The 16,386-nt window shown below is 37.3% G+C and overlaps 1 long non-coding RNA gene across 9 annotated transcripts in view; it reads right to left on the bottom strand.

Moving 5' to 3' along the window:
- LOC110742282 overlaps nt 1-16,386 on the bottom strand; it is an 84,582-nt gene that overhangs the window by 44,787 nt on the left and 23,409 nt on the right. For 8 of the 9 annotated variants that reach the window (XR_004177035.1, XR_002519777.2, XR_002519778.2 and 5 more), the window contains exon 5: nt 3,330-3,461. This is a non-coding gene — a long non-coding RNA (uncharacterized LOC110742282). Of the gene's footprint in view, nt 1-174; nt 239-3,329; nt 3,462-16,386 lie in introns of all 9 variants that reach the window. The other variant, XR_004177038.1, reaches the window with a different exon arrangement.

Raw genomic sequence — 16,386 nt, 5'->3', positions numbered from 1 at the left:
AGCCCAGAAAGTTAAGGCTGCAATGAGCCGTGATTACACCACTGCACTCTGGCTTGGGCGATGAAGCAAGACTGTGTCTCAAAAACAAACAAACAACAACGATGACAACAAAAACACACACACACACAGAGAAACAAAAAACAAAGAAACAAAAACCTTTATTAAGCCACTCACACTTCCTGTTCTTCAATTTGGTTTTTCTCTTGAGAAAGGGAAACCATCAGTAGAATCTCCATTTCTACATAAAATTACAAATATAGTGGAATTCAATCAGTAGAAGGATGGATGGTCTTAGAAAGTTACTTAAAACTTCAATGTAGGATTATGACTTCCTTTCAGTTATTCTTCTGAAACATGAATGGTTTCAAATCAACTTATCATTGGTTTTTTTTTTTTTGAAAGTGCTTGAGCTTTCAGAAAAGCTTCTGAAAACCCAGCTTTCAATGCATCTTGGTGAGCTTCAGGAATGTTTTTGGTTTTCATGAGTTTGTCCAAACTCTCAACATCTGATCCTCTGTCCTGCAAAAGAAACCCCTGAATACACGAACAACACATCAATACTGGTTAACAACACGGTGACACTCCCCAGCAATATTGTGACCACTCAAAAAAATTCACTAAAATTCCATACTTTTTACTGTCAATGTGAAGAAACAGATTAAGACTCAACAACGAATTAATCCATAACTCGGAAACTAACACTAGATCCTATTCCTGCATTAATCAATTAATAGTATCAAGAAAGTGGCATTATTCTCTGCAAGAATACTATACTGCAAATAGGTCACATATTATCTTAGGGTTTGATTGGCTTAATGTTCACATCACCTTATCTCTGCTAGAGGAAAAATTTCATTAATTTACTAAATGTCTACTAAGCACCATTCACATACTTGGCCTTATATAAGTTCTGAAGATGTGGCCAGGCGTGGTGGCTCACACCTATAATCCCAGCACTCTGGGAGGCCAAGGTGGGCAGATCACAAGGTCAGGAGATCGAGATCATCCTGGGTAACATGGTGAAATCCTGTCTCTACTAAAAATACAAAAAATTAGCTGGGCGTGGTGGTTGATGCCTGTAGCCCCAGCTACTCAGGAGGCTGAGGTAGGAGAATGACATGAACCCAGGAGGCAGAGCTTGCAGTGAGCTGAGATTGAGCCACTGCCACTCTAGCCTGGGAGACGGCGCAAGACTCTGTCTCAAAAAAGAAAAAAAAAAAGTTTTGAATATGTAAAGATAAATAAACCACTGGTCTTTAAGTTTTCAGTCTAGTGAAGAAACATATGTAAACAGCTGGGTTTCGTAAATCATTTTGATACCATATTAGAAGTATTATGTATAGTGGTAAATAAATGCTACCTCAGGAAGACAGGAAAGACCTTACAGAGCATAGGACATCTGAAACACCACTATACAAATTCTACTATATTTGTAACTTAATCGACGTAGAAATGGAGATTCTGCTGATGGTTTCCCTTTCTCAAGAGAGAAAATAAACGTCATGAACAATCTGACAGGGGTATGAAACAATTAGCCTCCAGTGCTCAAGAACTACCAGCAATCTTATGTAAGACTTCAATGCCAAGAGAGGAGCAGGAAACGGAGGGGCATATCAAATGGTGAGAAGAGAAACAAGGCAGGTAGAGACCAAATAATGAAATTCCCAGCGTATCAGGTGGAGGTAAGAAATAAAGCAAAGTAATGTAACTAGACCATCATTTTAGAAGGACTGATAAGTGGCAGTCTGGAGGTGGGACTCAATGCAGCAAGACTAGAGGCAAGGAGACTAAACAAGTATTAGAGTAATTTAGGCAACAAATGGTTATAGGGTATCTACGGCAGTGGGACAGATTTAAGAAAGATTTAGGAGGTTGGGTCAACAGGACTTCAGTGGTTAATGGATGTGGGAGGTGAGGCAAGATGAACAAATGTAGGTTGACAGCCAGGTTTTTAGCTTGGGTGAATGCTGCTCATTAATACAGAGAACACCTAAACAGGTCTAGGTTTGTGGGAAAAAAATATAGTAAGTGGAGAGGTAAGTCTGGTGCCCAGAAGAGTTAGAGGTATAATGATGACACAGGTTACTAATCCCTTATTATTAGTGGAAAGAAGGAAAAAATCTATCAGCCAACAAAAGAAATCAGATATTGAAGCTCCTCATTTTTTGTTTGTTTGTTTGTTTGTTGTGGTTTTTTTTTTTTTTTTTGAGACGGAGTCTCACTCTGTCACCAGGCTGGAGGGCAGTGGTACAATCTTGGCTCACTGCAACCTCTGCCTTCTGGGTTCAAGTGATTCTCCTGCTTCAGTCTCCCACCTAGCTGGGACTACAGGCATCTGCCACCATACCTGGCTAATTTTTTGTATTTTTAGTAGAGACAAGGTTTCATCATATTGGCCAGGATGGTCTTGATCTCTTGACCTCGTGATCTGCCCGCCTTGGCCTCTCAAAGTGCTGAGATTACAGGCACCAGCCACCGCACCTGGCCAAATTAAACAAATTTAAGTTGCACACCTCCTGACCAAATAAGATTTTCAAAAGATGTTTATCTAAGAAATTAGATGCTTACTTCATTAAGACTTCTCAAAAGTTTTATTGGATCTGCTGCAAATTAGTTTAAATTTAAAAAGCAATTGAATGAAGTATATAAAATAACTTAAAGTTGTGTTCCCATAGATAAAGGCAATTTTTTTTTAAAGTTGTACCATTTAATCTCAAATCAGTCAATCTTGGCACCTGTTACACTTTCTTTCATAAATGTCAACAGGTCACATTTTCAAAATCATTGCTATTCAAATGTAGCCAATAAAATGCCTATTATTTTATCTGGTTTTGTTTTCTTTTTTTCTTTTCTTTCTTTTTTTTTTTTTTTTTTTGGCTTCTTTTTTAGACAGAGTTTTGCTCTGTTACCCAGGCTGGAGTACAGTGACGCGATCTTGGCTCACCACAACCTCTGCCTCCCGGGTTCAACAATTCTCCTGCCTCAGTCTCCCAAGTAGCTGGGACAACAGATGTGTGCCACCATACCTAGCTAATTTTTGTATTTTTAGTAGAGATGGGGTTTTACTACGTTGGTCATGCTGATCTCGAAATCCTGACCTCATGATATGTCCACCTTGGGCTCTCAAAGTGCTGGGATTAACAGGCGTGAGCCACTGCACCCGGTCCATTTTCATTTTTCAAAAGCATGTTCTTTAGACATCAATGTTCCATTTCTTTTAAAGTTTGAGAACATAGAGGAAGCATATTTCAAAGAAAGTTATACATGGTATGCACCATCAGATTTGGCCTTATCATGATATCTACTCATATCTGAGCACCAAAACTCACCAGTGGTTCTCTATTTTTGACCAGACGGATTATTTTTACTGAGTCTTCCTCATTGTCAATATCTTCAGGCATAGGAGGCAACACAGGGTCATAATTCTTCTGAGCCACAGTATTATGTACAGAGAGCAAAGCCTGTAACATTCAAAGGTATATATATATATAAATGACACACACGTATATATATATCATTTAAAGCACATCAAACTATAAAGAAAATCAAAACAGCATTACAGTTTTGACATAGCAGTGGTAATAAGGCAGTTACTTGAACAGGTGCCTTTTACAAATGGAATGGGAAATAGTGCTTGTCCAGAGAGCAGATGGCAGCTCTACTTAGCAGTCACCTCTATCCCCAATGTCACTGATGTATGTAAAGAATCAACATATAATCTCCTCTAACCTGTACATTCTCTGGTTTATTCTTATAAGGGTATCATTTTGGGGCAAGAGTGCAGGGGATGTGACTTTTGGAGGAAGGGAGAACACGAGGGCTAAAGATGCATTGTCAATGAGAGTCTGAGAATATTTTATATTTTTTTCTTTCCTACTATTTTTCCTCCTATTAGCAGAAAACACAACAATGATCAATATGATGGATTCTTTTGGTTTTTTTTCTCACTTTAATTGTTTGTGCAACTGGTGACCACTATGTGTATAAAAGAATAAAAGTAATTCTGGACCAAAGATGAGAAGAACACTGGAATTTTGACATGTCACTATTCTTCAATGAACTTGACCCCTAATAAGCAACACCATTATTCATAAATTACTCAAACCAAAAACCTAGAAATCTTCCTTGATTCCTCTCCTCTTACTGACATTCTCAACATCCAATACATATTCTATTTAAAAAAATTTTTTTTTAGACACAAGATCTCTCTCTGTTACATAGGCTGGAGTTCAGTGATGGGATCATAGCTTGCTGCAACATCAAACTCCCAGGCTCAAGCGATCCTACTTTGCCAGTCTCCTGAGTAGCCAGGATTACAAATGCATGCCCCAATGCCCAGCTAATTTTTTAATGTTCTTTTCTTTCTTTCTTTCTTTTTTTTTTTTTTTTGAGACAGAGTCTTGCTCTGTCACCCAGGCTGGAGTGCAATGGCATAATCTTGGCTCACTGCAACCTCTGCCTCTTGGATTCAAGCAATTCTCTACCTCAGCCTCCCAAGTAGCTGGGATTACAGGCACCTGCCACCACATTCAGCTAATTTTTTTTGTATTTTTAGTAGAGATGGGGTTTCACCATCTTGGCCAGGCTGGTCTTGAACTCCTGATGTCACGATCCACCCACCCCAGCCTCCCAAAGTGCTGGGATTACAGGCATGAGCCACTGCACCTAGTCCATATCCTATTAAATCTACTTCCAAAATACACCTAAATTTTTTCTTTACTCTAGATCAGAGATCGGTAACTACAATATCTGTCTTTGTAAATCAGGTGTTACTGGAACACAGCCATGTTTGTTCATTCATGCATTGTATATGGCCACTGTCATGCTACAGTGGTGAAGTTTAGTAGGTGGAACACACACTGTTTACATAAAAAACTGGCAGGTCCCTGGTCTAGATCATAGATGCCATTATTTTTTTGCCTGGAGCACTGCAGTAGTCTTTAATGGCTCACCGGAATTCAACTCTGGCCCATTTTCAAGTCCACAATTCACAGTGTAGCCAGAGTAATTATTTTTAAAACTTAATCACATAATTAACCCCTTAATAGCCCTTCTAAAGTTGCCCATCGATCTTGGGATGAAGACCAAACTCTCCAGGATGTCCTAAAAGTCCTGCATGCCTCTCCAACCTTATCTTACACTGCCCTCCACCTCACTCAACTTGAATAACTCTTTCTTGTAGAGGTCTGGCCAAAACATCTCATAAAAGCAGATACCTTGGTGACTCGATCCCCTAACACCTTGTTCTTTGCCTTCATATATGTCCATAATTTATAATCATATGTGCATTTTTATGTTCATATGGTTAATGTTTGCTGTTTACTGAAACAGAAGTTAAAATGGCAAATACTGTCTGTTTTTAATCAAACTTTTGAATCGACTATAACATGTATACAAAAAGTACAAATCATAAGTATATAGTATACAATTTCAAACATGAACATGCCCACATAAACACCCCCCAAACAAGAAATACAACATTAACCAAACTCCAGTTGTCCCCACTTATGCTCCTTCCTAGTCATCATGCCCTCTGTACCCCCCAAGGTGTGAATCTTTGCAACTATTTGAAAATTATACAATTAGGATTCCAACTGTATGTAATTCATTATATAATTGCTGTTGGGAATAAGCCCCCCAAAATCTGGCCATAAACTGGCCCCAAAGCAGGCCATAAACAAAATCTCTGCAGCACTGTGACATGTTCATGATGGCCATAGTGCCCACACTGGAAAGTTGTGGGTTAACCAGAATGAGGGCCAGGAACACCTGGCCCTCCCAGGGCAGAAAACTGCTTAAAGGCATTCTTAAACCACAAACAATAGCATAAGCGATCTGTACCTTAAGGACATGCTCCTGCTGCAGTTAACTAGCCCAACCTATTCCTTTAATTTGGCCCATCCCTTCATTTCCAATAAGTGATATTGTTAATTTAATACCTATAGAAACAATGCTGATGACTGGCTTGCTGTTAATAAATACATGGGTAAATCTCTGTTTGGGGCTCTCAGCTCTGAAGGCTGTGAGACTCCTGATTTAACATGTCACACCTCTATATTTCTGTGTGTGTCTCTTTAATTCCTCTAGTGCCACTGGGTTAGGGTCTCCCCTACTGAGTTGGTCTCAGCAATTGTATAATGTACGTTACATAATTATATAAAAATGTGTATTCATTGCCCAGGCATGGTGGCTCACGTCTGTAATCCCAGCACTTTGGGAGGCCAAAGTGGGTGGATCACCTGAGGCTGAGAGTTCAAGACCAGCCTGACCAACATGGAGAAACCCTGTCTCTACCAAAAATACAAAAAAATTAGCTGGCATGGTGGCATGTGCCTGTAATCCCAGCTATTTGGGAGGCTGAGGCAGGAGAATCACTTGAACCCGTGACACGAAGGTTGCAGTGAGCTGAGATTGCATCATTGCACTTCAGCCTGGGCAACAAGAGTGAAACCCCATCTAAAAAAAAATGTGTATTCATTTTTTCCAATATTAAGTTAGTGAAATTCACCCATGCTGTTACTGATGGTAGAAGTAATTAATTTTCCTTCTTATATAGTATTCCAGCATACAAATATCTTACAGTTTCCTTACCCATTGTGCCTTTGAGGGGCATCTGGGTTGTTTTCAGTTCTTGGCTAATATAAACAATGCTGGCATAAATGTTTCATGTCTTTTGATGAACATCTATACATACACACACACACACACACACACACACACATATAAATATACACAATGTTAGTAAAGTATATTTAAGAGTAGAACATCTGGGTCATGGGTTATATAGTAAGTACATTCAAGATTAGTAATGTTTTCAATTATACTTCCACCAACAATATATGTGAGTTTTAGCTGTCTAACATGATCCCAGACATTTTACATTATTAGTTTAAATTTGGCCATTCTGAGTGTATAGTGGTACTTCTGTGGTTGAAATGTTCATTTGTCTTATAATGAATGAGACTGAAACCATTTTGTGTTTATTGGGCATGTGTGTCTCTTTGTGAGATGCCTCCTTAAGATATTTGCATGTTTTTCATATTAATTTGCATCTTTTTCTTATTAATTTGTAAGAACTATTTATAATACACTGGATCCAAGTCTTTGTCAGTTACATGTACTACAAATACATTCTCCCTTTTGGTAGCTTGCCCTTTCACTCTCCTTCTTGGTTATTTTTGCTCAATAAAGGATCCTAATATTTATGACCTCAATTAATGTTTTTTCCTTTGGGGTTCATGCTTTTTGTATCCAATAAGACTTTCAAAGTGGAAAAAATAAACAACATCAAGGTGATAAAACACCTAAGAAGATAATGGCTGCAAATTTTTGAGAACTGATGAAAGAAAGACTCTAAAGGTTCAGGAAAGATATATCAGGAAGCCTGATATATCCTTTAGGAACAAGGAAAAATAAAAAGAAACCTATGCTTACTACATCATAGCAGAACTGCAAAATGGCAAAGGCAAAGAGAAGATCTTAATAGTACTCAGAACAAAAAAGACAGATCATCAGAAAGGAAAGAAGAAAATTGACTGACAGCTGAATAACAGCAGCAATGGACACCAGAAGATAGTTCAAATACTTTCAAAGTGCTTAGAAAAAATAAAAGCTAATCCAAAATTGTGTATCTAGCAAAAGTATCTTTCAAGAATAAGGATGAGGACAAAGATGAGGTTAACAGGGATCCACCTGAAAAAACTAAAAATAAATAAAAATAAAGGATAATGAAACAATAGTTTTCAAAGACGCTGGACATCAAGCAACAAAGGGCAGAGATCATTGAGAGACAGGAAGCAACGTGAACTTATGATTGCACCAGCATTACCACCTAGAGTTTCCAGGCTGTGATGGGGAAAAAGAAACACAGTCAAAACTCAGTAGTCTCCTTGAGTTGAGAAAACAGAGCTGAGAATCCAGGAAGGCCAACTGACTAAAGTTCTCAGGGAAGCCTATAGAAGAGGAAAGCGTGGCAGATACAAAATTTGGGAGATCTGTAGGAGGTCTCCCTTGAGTCCTGAGCAAAGTCTTTAGTCATGGCAGGCATATAAGAAAACTATCAGAAAGGATTAGAGCAGTAGTTCCTAATTGAGAGCAACTGTATTCCCTTGGAGCCACTGGCAATATCTGGAGACATTTTTTGATTGTCACAATTTAAAGGATGTTACGGTCATCTACAGTACTGAGGCCAGGGATGCTCTTAAACATCTGATCATATACAGGACAGTGCCTTCTCCTCCAGAAACCATTATTCAGCCCATGAATGTCAATAGTTTTAAGTTAGAGAAACTGCATTACAAGGAATAATCCCTGAAGTTAGCATAGGGAAGAAATAGCTCTTGTTATCATCAGTTAGCAGGAAAAACTTCATAATTCATAGGCACTGAGAAGAGTTATGGGATGGATATTGTCTCAATAGTGGAAAAAATAAGCCCAAGATTTAATGCTGCCATGATTTCACCTAAAAAAAGGCTTAGGGCCAAGTACAGTGGCTCACACCTGTAATCCTAGCACTTTGGGAGGCTGAGGTGGGTGGATTGCCTGAGCTCAGGAGTTCAAGACCAGCCTGGGCACACGGTAAAATCCCGTGTCTACTAAATAATACAAAAAATTAGCCGGGGCATGGAACTGGGAGCCTATAGTCCCAGCTACTCGGGACACTGAGGCAGGAGAATCACTTCAACCCAGGAGGCAGAAGTTGCAGTGAGCCGAGATCACACCACTGCACTCCAGCCTGGCGACAGACTGAGACTCTGTCTCAGAAAAAAAAAAAAAAGAAAGAAAAGAAAAAAAAAAAGCTTAAAAACAAGTCTCTGAAAGATCAAAACGTTTCCAATTGATTTAACTGTATAACAAAATGAAGCTCAATAGTACTATCTATAGCAGGGGTCTTCAATCCAAGGCCACAGACCAGTACCCATTAATGGCCTGTTAGGAACCAGGCTGCACAGCAGTAGGTTAGTAGTGGTGAGCGAGCAAAGCTTCATCTATATTTATAGTTGTTCTCCATCACTTGCATTAACGCCTGAGCTCTGCCTCCTGTCAGATCAGCAGCAGCATTAGATTGTCAGAGGAGCATGAACCCTATTGTGAACTGAGTATGTGAGGATCTAGGTTGCATGATCCTTATGAGAATCTAATGCCTGATGATCTGTCACTGTCTCCCATCACCACTACATGGGATCATCTAGTTGCAGGGAAACAAGCTCAGGGCTCCCACTGATCCTACATTATGGTGATTATGTAATAATAATAGCAATAAAGTACACAATAAATGTAATGCACTTGAGTCACACTGAAATCACTCCCAACCCCACATCTGTGGAAACATTGTCTTCCATGAAGCCGGTCCCTGGTTCCTAAAAGGTTAGAGAAGGCTAATCTACAGAAACACAAAAATACCCAGCATCCAACAAGACAAAACTCACAGTTACTGGTAGTTGATCAAGATAAAACTCACAATGACTCAGAATTACCAGGTATGCAAAGACAACAGAAAATACTGCTCCTAATGAAGGAAAAAAACAATGAAACCAAACCCTGAAATTACACAGATGATAAAACCAGATAAAACCAAAACCTAAAATTACACAGAGAAAAATATTAAAACTTCTTATTATAACTATATTTCAAATGCTCAAAAAAGTTAAAGACTGAACATGAGATATGGAATATATAAAAATCACTCAAATCAAACTTCCAGAGATGGAAAATATGAAATAAGAAAAAAGTACACTGAATGAGATTAATATAGATACTGCAGAAGGAAAAGTTATCTTGTAGAGTAAGTAACACAAGCTGTCTACAATGAAACACAAGGAGAAAATATACTGAGAAATTATGAACCAGACTTAGTGCCTATCTGGGGAACTACTTTAAATGGCCTAATATTTATGTTAACTAGCATCTCCAAAGAAAGGGAGAAGTTGCTGCAAACTATTTAAAGAAATACAGCAGAAAATAATCCAAATATGATGAAAAAAGTATAAACCCACATGTTCAAGAAACTCAATGTACCCAAACACACAGAAAACATACAATACCACCAAATTGCTTAAAACCAGGAAGAAAATATTAAAATCATCCAAAGGAAAAAAACACACTATATATAAAAGAATAAGGATTTAAAATGACAGCACACTTCTCATCAGAAACAATGTGGGCCACAAAACAATGGAGCAATATCTTTAAAATACTTAGAGAAAAATACTGTAGACTTAGAATTCTATATCCAGAAAAACTATCTTTTAGAAATAAAAGGGTATTGAAGACTTTTTAAAGATATGTAAAAGCTAAAAGAATTAATCACCAGCAGACTTGCATTGCAAGAAATGTCACAGGAAGTCTTTCAGACAGGAGGAAAATGTTGGCAGATGGAAATGTGAGCACATACAGAGGAATAAAGAACACTGGGAATGTCTACTATCTGTGTATCTGTGGCAACTATCTTGCACATAGTAAAATAGAGATAGCTGAATAGAATGTTTTTAAATAAAGCAATTTTGATAATTGACAGGCAATATTAAGAACATCAGCTAAATATTTTTTTCTCCTTAGCTTTGTTCCACATATACATTCCAAAACAATTTCATAGACATTAAGTTCATAATTTTAATAGCTTTATTTTACAAATATTGTTGAATAGCAACATTTTTAATTTTGGACAACTAAAACAAATTTTGGATTCCATTATCCTGTTTTAATTGAGGTGATTTTATTCTTTAATATACAGACTTGCCTTTCAAAAGGCAATACTTAAATGGAAATCGTATTTCCTTTTTTTTTTAAATTATTATACTTTAAGTTCTAGGGTACATGTGCATAATGTGCAGGTTTGTTACACATGTATACTTGTGCCATGTTGGTGTGCTGCACCCATCACCTTGTCAGCACCCATCAACTCGTCATTTACATCAGGTATAACTCCCAATGCAATCCCTCCCCCCTCCCTCCTCCCCATAGTAGGCCCCGGTGTGTGATGTTCCCCTTCCCGAGTCCAGGTGATCTCATTGTTCAGTTCCCACCTATGAGTGAGAACATGCGGTGTTTGGTTTTCTGTTCTTGTGATAGTTTGCTAAGAATGATGGTTTCCAGCTGCATCCATGTCCCTACAAAGGACACAAACTCATCTTTTTTTATGGCTGCTTAGTATTCTATGGTATATATGTGCCACATTTTCTTAATCCAGTTTGTCACTGATGGACATTTGGGTTGATTCCAAGTCTTTGCTATTGTGAATAGTGCCACAATGAACATACATGTGCATGTGTCTTTATAGCAGCATGATTTATAATCCTTTGGGTATATACCCAGTAATGGGATGGCTGGGTCATATGGTACTTCTAGTTCTAGATCCTTGAGGAATTGCCATACTGTTTTCCATAATGGTTGAACTAGTTTACAATCCCACCAACAGTGTAAAAGTTTTCCTATTTCTCCACATCCTGTCCAGCACTTGTTGTTTTCTGACTTTTTAATGATTGCCATTCTAACTGGTGTGAGATGGTATCTCATTGTGGTTTTGATTTGCATTTCTCTGATGGCCAGTGATGACGAGCATTTTTTCATGTGTCTGTTGTCTGTATGAATGTCTTCTTTTGAGAAATGTCTGTTCATATCCTTTGCCCACTTTTTGATGGGGTTGTTTGTTTTTTTCTTGTAAATTTGTTTGAGTTCTTTGTAGGTTCTGGATATTAGCCCTTTGTCAGATGAGTAGATTGCAAAAATGTTCTCCCATTCTGTAGGTTGCCTGTTCACTCGGATGGTAGTTTCTTTTGCTGTGCAGAAGCTCTTTAGTTTAATTAGATCCCATTTGTCAATTTTGGTTTTTGTTGCCATTGCTTTTGGTGTTTTAGACATGAAGGCCTTGCCCATGCCTATGTCCTGAATGGTATTACCTAGGTTTTCTTCTAGGGTTTTTATGGTATTAGGTCTAACATTTAAGTCTCTAATCCATCTTGAATTAATTTCCGTATAAGGAGTAAGGAAAGGATCCAGTTTTAGCTTTCTACTTATGGCTGGGAAATTGTATTTCCATATGCCGGAACCACCAATCACAACTGATGGGTTTACCAGTTGCTCAGAAGAATCTGCAGGAAATTGAACCCTAAACCTTGTAACTCATCGGACTCACAAGAACTCACTGCAGTGGACCCCCTGGGGTCAACTTTATGTTCTAAGTATCTGTCAGGTTCCCAGAATTAAGTGTCCAGCTTATAAAGATGAGTAACATTGATTTATCCCTCCAGAAGGAAGCTTAACTTTTTCCTTCAGCTTGCTTTAATGAAGCTTCATCCATCCTGCATGCTCAGGCAGTGAGTAATTTCTGTTAAGTGAATATTTGGAAGCTAAAAATTACAACAAATCTTCTTATTTTATTGCCCTTTAAAAAAAAACAACCACATTTTCCATGACTTCCAAAATTATAATGCTACATTCTAGAGATGATGTCACTTCATTGTTTTATCAAAAGTGAGTTCCCCGGAATGATGACTCATGCAGGTTAATTTGCCTTTAATGTGGCAATTTGATGGTTAGAAGTGGCTCTGATTTATTAATGACTATCTTTGCTTCCCCTAGAAACAAAGTCTGTGTATAGAACAACATCCCTCCATCAATGCTCCTAAATGTTATGAACATTATTGCTTTTGTCTATTTCATTACTGCAGGAAGAATTCACATTTAATCTAGTTAGGCCTTTGGCTACTTACTTTTACATTTTCAGACATCTGTTTTTATACTGTATTTATTTTCCTGAATTGGATTTTGTAGACATTATTGACTAATAAGAATAATCTATTTTTTAATATGGCAATTGACTGATCAATTCATTCTGGGTATAATCTTTCAATTTTTGACAGTTCTCTGGTGACACTATTGTTACAGAATAATAAGTCATTTCCTAACTATCGAAGACTTGACAGTAACAGGTTATACAAAAGAAGTATTGGCATTCTTCTGAACAAAGCAAGAGATTCCTAAAGAGTAAAATGAACAAATTTGCAGTCTTATACTACTATGAATTAAAGAATATGTAAGAAAAGTTTGAATGTCATATAAATGTACAGAATTATCTTATATGAGGAGACAAAGGAGGCTATAATGGAATAAAAATTCCACCAAACATTTAATAATTTACATTGAATTCAGTTTACTGGGAATTCCAATGTTCCAAACACAGTGCTATGTGCTAGAAACAAAGATAAGAAGACCATCCTGTGCATCAGTAAGAAAGACATACTTGTGTTCTTTATTAGGTGTGGAACACAGAAAATCCCTGAAATACACACACACACACACACACACACACACACCCCTGTTAAATGTCCTGTTTAGTTTCTGGATACATGTTTTTGAGCTTTAGTTTTCCTAATCTTTAAAAAGAATTAATATTAGTTGGGCATGGTGGCTCACACCTGTAATCCCAGCACTTTGTGAGACCTAGGCGGGTGGATCATGAGGTCAGGAGATCAAGACCATCCTGGCTAACATGGTGAAACCCCGTCTCTACTAAAAATACAAAAGTTACCCGGGCATGGTGGCAGGCGCCTGTAGTCCCAGCTACTCGGAAGGCTGAGGCAGGAGAATGGTGTAAACCCAGGAGGCGGAGCTTGCAGTTAGCCGGGATCAGGCCACTGCACTCCAGCCTGGGTGACAGAGTGAAACTCCATCTCAAAAACAAACAAACAAAAAATAGAGTTAATATTAGTACCTACTTAATAGGGCTTCGCAATGATTAAAGAGATAACACATGAAAGTGCACAGCAAAAAGGCTGCTCCATTGAAAGACTTCATCTTATTGGTTTATTAGCTGTTACAATTAACTTTAATGATTATCTTATTTTCAGGAATAGTCACTTTGAATATTTAAGTTTGTCTATAAACTTGTAGAGGACCATATATACATTTAAAAAAATTCTTCCCATATAGCTATTCTTTTCCTTCATATATTTGCAAAAGTTGGCCAAACTAGCAAACACCTTTAACAAATTTTACATTAAAAAGGTTAACAGGTTGTATATTGTGATAAAAATGCATCAAACTAGAAATTAGCATCTGTAAATATAAAAAATGAAACCCAAACAACCTCCCAAATTTAAATAAGTCAGGATATTGAGGTTATCAAAATTTATTATAGACAATCAAGAAATTAATATCAATGCCAATACATGATGTCCATGGAAGATGACAAAATTTAAAAGAAAGCCACATACTCTTAAATGCATTTGTAATTAAACAAGCGTGAAAGCTAAGTATTCCACTAAATGAAATCAAAGATAGATATAAAGAAAAGAGTTAGACTGGGTGCAGTCACTATTGCATGTAATCCCAATACTTTGGGAGGCCGAGGCAGGCGGCTCACCTGAGGTCAAAAGTTTGAGACCAGCCTGGCCCAAATGGTGAAACCCCATCTTTACTAAAAATACAAAAATTAGCCAGCCATGGTGGCATGTGCCTGTAATCCCAGCTACTTGGGAAACTGAGGCAGGAGAATTGCTTGAACCTGGGAGGCTGAGGTTGCAGGGAGCTGAGATCATGCCATTGCACTTCAGCCTGGGTAACAGAGACTTAGTTTAAAATAAGAAAAGAAAAAGAGAAAAAGAAAGAAAGAAAAATATATTTGATAATAATGAGCCAGTTCTTTTGAGAGATGAGATAATTAGGCATTTCTGGTATGCACAGCAAGAAACCAGAGAAAAAAAAATTGTATATTAATAGCACTGAGAAACCAGACAGAACTTCAGATACAAATCAACAGAATAAATTGAACACCATTCCAACATGCTTGAAATCGTAATAAAATATTAAGTTTCCTGGGAAAAAATAAATAATGAAGTAACTCTAGAAGAACTTGAAAGCTGGATTAACTAGATAACTACAGAAGAAATTGAAAGCGTTATCAAAAAATTTTCCCCAGAAATGGCATTTGAGCCAAATGAAGGGTCATATTAAAGTTTACTGTTTTATTTGTAGCATTCCAACACATAATAAAACATAATGTTTCTTTTTCAAAGGTCTCACAAGCCAAATGCAAAACCTAACCAGAAAGTATAAAAAGATGACAGGACAACTTTGGTCTCAGGATGATTTTTTAAAATACCAAAGTAATATATTACAAAATCAGATATAAAAATCTTCTTTTATAGAATACATTTATGCAGCCAACAAACATATGAAAAAAAGCTAATCATTACTGGTCATTAGAGAAATGCAAATCAAAACCGCAATGAGATACCACCTCATGCAAGTTAGAATGGTGATCATTAAAAAGTCAGGAAACAACAGATGCTGGAGAGGATGTGGAGAAATAGGAATGTTTTTACACTGTTGGTGGGAGTGTAAATTAGCTCAACCATTGTGGAAGACAGTGTGGCAATTCCTCAAGGATCTAGAACCAGAAATACCATTTGACCCAGCAATCCCATTACTGGGTATGTACCCAAAGGATTATAAATCATTCTACTACAAAGACACAAGCACATATTTATTGAGGCACTGTTTATTGAGGCCCTGTTCACAATAGCAAAGGTTTGGAACCAACCCAAATGTCCCTCAATGATAGACTTGATAAAGAAAATGTGGCACATATACACCACGGAATATTATGCAACCATTAAAAAGGATGAGTTTGTGTCCTTTGCAGGGACATGGATGAAGCTGGAAAACATCATTTTCAGCAAACTAACACAAGAACAGAAAACCAAACACCACATGTTCTCACTTAAAAGTGGGAGTTGAACAATGAGAACACATGAACACAGAGAGGGGACCATCACACACCAGAGCCTGTCAGGGGATGAGGGGCTAGTGGAGGGATAGTGTTAGGAGAAATACCTAATGTAGATGATGGGTTGATGGTGCAGCAAACCACCATGGCACATGTATATACCCATGTAACAAACCTGCATGTTGTGCATATGTACCTCAGAACTTAAAGTATAATAAAAAACAATCTTCTTTTATCAAAAGGAAGATTTAATCCCAATAATTTAATGTTTTGTCAATATAAATATCTGCACATTATTATTTATACTAACAACTAAAAAAGTTTCTATGATCACTTTGATAAGTACCATAAAGGCATTTGACAAAACGTAATATAATCTTGATTTTTTTTAAAAAGACAGAACAAAATTTTGTAAAATATTCTATCAGAAACCAGCAACAAACATCATACAGGATGTTTGATGATAATAACATGAAGCACAGAAGTATAATAACAGGAAGCACAGAAGTATCCCTATAAAAGTACAGAAAAATAGAAGCATATCCTTTACTACAAGTTTTCAGCATTTTTTCATGCAAGCCATATCAAGGCAATAAAGTAAGGGAGGAAATTATCTATAATTACTAAAAAGGAAAAGATTTTTAAAAATCTTGTCAATA

This window comes from Papio anubis, chromosome 11 (genome assembly GCF_008728515.1).
Source record: "Papio anubis isolate 15944 chromosome 11, Panubis1.0, whole genome shotgun sequence".
In the NCBI taxonomy this organism is placed as follows: Eukaryota; Metazoa; Chordata; class Mammalia; order Primates; family Cercopithecidae; genus Papio; species Papio anubis.
Note: the sequence above shows the minus strand (reverse complement) of the source record. Positions and strands in the feature narration are given on the sequence as shown.